Source organism: Seriola lalandi, unplaced genomic scaffold (assembly GCF_002814215.2).
Source record: "Seriola lalandi dorsalis isolate HSWRI2012SDOR001 ecotype SW California unplaced genomic scaffold, Sedor1 jcf7180002054574, whole genome shotgun sequence".
In the NCBI taxonomy this organism is placed as follows: Eukaryota; Metazoa; Chordata; class Actinopteri; order Carangiformes; family Carangidae; genus Seriola; species Seriola lalandi.
In genome coordinates this window covers 593850-599533 of record NW_019525127.1, presented here as the reverse complement: position 1 = coordinate 599533, position 5684 = coordinate 593850, and the positions used below count along the sequence as shown (strand labels likewise).

At 40.2% G+C, this 5684-nt stretch overlaps 1 pseudogene; it reads left to right on the top strand.

Annotated features, from left to right (window-relative positions):
* The first annotated feature begins 4323 nt into the window (after positions 1–4323).
* On the top strand, positions 4324–5329 carry LOC147818495 (uncharacterized; annotated as a pseudogene).
* The last annotated feature ends 355 nt before the right edge of the window (positions 5330–5684 follow it).

Here is a 5684-nt window from a genome sequence, read left to right as displayed (position 1 = left end):
AGCTCTTTTGTATTCTCAGCACAACTTGGCCAAACCTGCTGTATTCATGTCTCTGCTCTGTAGCTGTCAGGCATCCTTCAGGAATACTAAATAGGGGACAGGGAAGGTTGATTGCTGCTTAATGGTCCGTGTATGGTCAATGGACACACTTGCTCACTTTCTCTGTGTCTGTCTGTTAGTTCAAGCCGCTGCTGCTGCACATTGCCCACGGCGGTAATCAATGTTACACACACACACACACACACACACACACACACACACACACACACACACACACACACACACACACAGAAAGAAAGAAAAGGCTGCACTGCAAATGGAATACACTCCATATTCAGCTATGTTCTCACATGCTGGTACCAAATATTAATCAAGAATAGACATGGAGGAAATTCAGATGCATCATCGCCTTGACGAAAATGTTATGTGACCTTCCCTGCATTGGGAATTAATAGAATACCAGCAGCAGATGCTGATATAAATCAGGTGGAGTGCTAACCTCTGCAGAACATGCTAACACAATATCTTATCCATCACCTTTTAATTAAAAACTATAATTAAAACTCTAATAGTTTTTGTAATGTGCACTGTGCACGTGTTTCCACAAACACAAAGGTCTAGAAACATTTTTTCTCAAATTTTCATTTGCTGCCTCTGGCAATCAGGAAAATCTTCTTATTGATTATTTGGCAAGTTACTCTCCAGTGATTTGGGATCATTACTGATGTAGTGTTGTGGCTCATGGTCAAATGAGCTGTTGTGCAGAGTGAATGGAGGCACTGCTACTACTGGAGAGTCAATGAGATGACACTGACTATACGGACATATCTATTTGAAATCAAAAAGCCAATCTTAGACTGGGCAGCACAGAGTTTCCATCCCAATTTAGAGCAAATTTAAATGGAAATTTCAGCAAATCAGTAAAACAAAATATGAATGAATGCATATTTCTGTCCACTACTGTAATGTAGTAATGTAATGGATGTAAGGAATGTAATCAGAATATACCTCAAATGAACAAAAACCATGGACATTTATGTTTGTTTCATATACTAATTTGAGAAACAATAGTGTCCCATCACTCCACACAGAACTGGGTTTTCCGCTCTCCAGTGGAAGCTTAAGTTATATACTTCATGTAGGTCATGATTATTATACTTAGTCTATTATCATTGCTTTCATTTAATTTCATTTCCCCTGTAGCCAGCAATGGAAGATCTGAGAATGATTGCTCAAACCACCTCAGGCATTGTTTTCAAAGGTGCCGAGCAAAAGTTAAACTGGCTGACATCGCAAACTATTCACGCAAACATATGGACGAGTCATGTTGGTAGATAATGAATGAGACAAATGTGTTCTTGCTATATGGGCACTTACACACTGCACTGTCTGACCCTCACAGATCATTGAGTGGTTTAACTAAGCTGTGCATAAAGCTGTAGCCTTTCTCCCTGTTGTACAGAAGTAGGTGATTTTTTTCGTTCTTATCTTCTATGATTATTAGTTGTTTCACAAAAGCCAAAAATCAATTTTTGTAATGTTTATAATATTTATGTTGACTGGAAAAGTAAACAATTCAATCCATAGTCTGTTTTATGTACAGCATGTTGGGTAACAATGAGTTTCCCCCGTATTAAAGCTAAACACAGAGAAGCTATTCTCCTGAAGACACAGTGTTAACGACAACAACAACAACACAACAAATCACTCTGTCTCCTTTACCCCACAATACATAAAAAAACATTTCAACAATGATGTCGTCAGTAAATTACACTTTCATTTAATTACTCTCATACAGGAAGAAAACTGTAATATTATAAGTTAATGCACTTAACTTAAATAAATAACTAGATAAGTGGATAAGTTGAATTTAAAAAGCTGCAGAGTCTCACTCACCTGCCTCTGCTTTTTTCTGTTATGTAATGACCTTCGATCAAGACCAGTCAGCTTAACTGTCAGGTACGTTTCATTTGCAGCTCAGTAGGAAAAGACAGTTGTCAGTGGTTTGGCGCTCAGTTTATTGGAGATACAGCCAAAATATAGTGCCCCACTTGCTTTTTTATTGAATCAAGAATTGTTTTGAGGGCTACAAATTAAATTCCTCAAAAAGTTTGCTCTTTCCCATAAATCAACTGGCAGCATCCATCGATTACAGCAGCTTTCCCTTTGAGCTAGAACATCAATGCTTCACTTACCTGGGTATAAATGTTACACTCTTCTACAAGAACCTTTATGACCACAACTTCGAACTGCCATTAGAACGCACTAAACAGTACCTCATGCTCATTACTACATCGGCAGGTCGGGTAAACACAGTCAAGCTGACAGTACTGCCACAGTTCTTATATATATTCCAAATGATCCAAAGTCCTGGTATAAACGATTGAATAGCCATATCACCACCTTTTATCTGGAACAACTCCACCCACAAATCAGTCTGCTTAGAGATTGGCCAAATGCACAGGGGGGCTGGGTTTGCCCGATTTCTTATTTTACTAAAGGGGAAACTAACATTTCTAAATTCAATTACTGAATTTTAATACATGAAAAAAATTAAGACCAACATGGGCTTCTATGGAACTCATAATCAATTCATTACCTTCACCTATTTCTATCCTGAGTTGCTCTTTACCTAACAGTCTAAGTCTCCGAAGTCTGAGCTTAGTTGTTAAAAATTACCTTAAAAATATGGTTTCCATTCAGCAAACATTTCCTCTTTAACCAGGCAAACATCCTGCTCCTTTTGGTAGACAATCACCTGTTCCCTCAATCTCAAAAAAACACTGCCTTTCAATATGGCACAGGAACGGTTTGGTATTCTTTGGTGACCTCTTTTTCAAAGGCACAGTCACTTCTTTCGAAATACTGCAGAAAAATCATAATAGGCAAGTGAATCAGATTGTATTAGAAGTTGCTCTAAACTCTGCGTCACTGAATGATGGAGAAAGGCTTCTTGAATCTGAAGTTTAATTTCAAAGGTTTACCAGATGTCTCGCTTGACAAAACTAAGGCTGTGTGAAGACTGAGTTTAGTTATCGCTGGAGTGCATCCAGCCTGCAATATCACATGCAAGTACAATCAAACACCAACAATGTTAGCTCTCGTAATATGCAACACACCACACTCCACAGTGTTTGGCGGAAAACAATGGCTACGCCAACCTTCAGCAAAGTAATGATAGCAAGTGTCAGATGGATAGCCACAGCATGCAGGTCGATTTACAGAAGGTGGGGTTATGGTTAGGACGAAGGTCTGCTTACAGCGACGGTCGCACTTACTTGTGACTAGGGCTGTCCCAAACGATTATTTTTTAAACGATTAATCTAACGATTATTTTTTTTATTAACCTAACAGTAATTTTATTGCAATTATTTTCCAGTTATTCATTTAATATAACAATTTGCCCCGTCCAACATCTTGACTCGCTGCACCGTGGTGTTTCCTCTTTATGTGCTCGTGCATGACTGTCGTGCTAGAGTGATATGCCAGATGCACTTTGCAGAGTCTGCAGACTACCGCACTGTTGGTGTCAAGATTAAAGTATTCCCAAACTTTGGAGGACCGTGTGCGAGCCTTTTTTGCCGCGTGTTGGTCTACACGCTCCGTCGTACTGCTGGTAGACGCCGCCATGTTGTTCAAACAGATTACACAGAAGCAAATCATTCACGTAGTCAATGACTTCAATTACGTCACCGCGTTGTCCCAGTCCGTGCGCTGTGCATGTATCCGGGTAAACCAAAGACGATGGATATAAACGGTCCCATTAAAAAGTTCCGGTTTTGTTCTATGAACATTTACCCTGTGTGGTTTTACACGACGCGTCGACACTAAAATTCCATGTCGAATAATTTTTATAATTGACAGCGTCGATTACATCAGATAATCGTCCCAGCCCTACTTGTGACTACTGGATACTGTGGACACTACTGAATAATAGCTACCTCAGGTTACAGCCCATTATATCTATGAAAATAGGAATTGCATTCACATGGTTTGACTATCATGAAAACAGAGGAGAGACATCATGCTGAGTTGACATTTTAGGAATGTAGCAAAGCAGTGGTGTATTAGTGGTGGTGAAAAGAAAGGAAGCACAGGTAGTGCACGAAACATAATTGCAGCACAGCATTCAACATTCTGTCACAGTGTCTCTGCAGAATAATGCAGTCGACAGTACGCTTTCTAAATGCACTTAAAGCACAGTCCACCAAATACCGCAGAACTCGAGAAAAAGCAAGTTGCACAGCAGCTGAAGACAGTCATTTATACAAGACGTGCTGAGTAGGTGGAACTCTGTTCTCAAGGTGGTTAAGCTTGCGCAAAGAAACCAATAACCACTAAGAGATGCATTAGCCTTCAGAAATCCAACGTCACCATGCCAACAAAGACTGATAAACTACAGAAGCCGGAGACATTGCTGGGGCCCTGCAGGTAAGCCTCACCTTCTCCCTCCGTCTCTCTCTGGCTGCTAACACAGGTCAAGCTCATTATTTTCAGAGGCATTGTCAATGATGATAGGATACACAGTGCTAGTGTATACTAATGTAGATTAACTTGTGCCAGTGCTTTCAGCTGAAATAAAGGCCATGCTATAGTTGACAATGACTGCCTGTAATTAATCCTCACGTCCATCTAAATGATGTTCAGTAATTCTTTTTGTGTGTGAGTGAAAATAAATGTGAAAAATCCCTCACAATTTAATAGATTCTGAATCGTCTTCCACAGATACTTTACTGAAGCACCTGGAGGAGAGATGTCTGTTTCATGTTCAGTGGGCCTGCCCACTTTGTGCCATTTGTCTGAGATGATGGAGAGTTCAGAGGATGGCCCGGCCTACAGACTCAAGTTCAAGCAGACCTTCACCATCGACATGGAGGACAAAACAAACGGTACATGGCTGAAGATTTCCACAGCAAGGTTTTATGACCTCAAGTGATCCCATAGAGCTGAGGCATGGGCAATGATTGCTGGCATTCTTCAGGAAAAGGTGTTTGCACAGCAACCAGTGCAAACAGAAAGGTCTGAGGCTCCCCAGAAGAAAGCTGCTCTCTTTGTTGCTTCAGAGTCTGAATCTAATGAGGAGGACTGTATGGAGAAATGTGTGGAGCACTACAAAGCAGAGCCTGTCATCAGCATGGAGGATTGTCCCCTACAGTGGTGGTCCAAACATGCGGGGGCACACAACAAGATAGCCGGCCTTGCTCGCAAGTACTTGGCAACACCTGCCACATGAGTGCCTTGTGAGAGCTTGTTTTCCCTCTCTGATCATATTGTGCAGAATGTGACCAGACTTATGTGTCTAAGCAACTGGCTTGTTTCAACAAAATAGAAGTAGTGTAAAATTGTGTTTATTCAAAATAGTCCCAAAGGCCAATCTGCAGTTGTTGTTGCGAAATTAACTTGTTTAACTGAACTAAGAGCATCATTTTGATTTGTGCTCTATTTACAAAAATCCTGTTTTCGGAGTAGTTTTTTAATGGACTTCTGCAAAGTTTTTGAGTGAGATTTATTGAGCGTGATTTAGCAATACATGGTCATTCTAATACGAGGCTACATGGCTTAAATTTGTGTTATCTATTTTACAATCTAGGCCCAGTTTTGTGTTTTCTTTGTTCAATATTGCTCAGCCATGGTGAATAAAAGTCCCTTACAATTGAAGTTTTATTGAATTTTCTTTTGTTCCA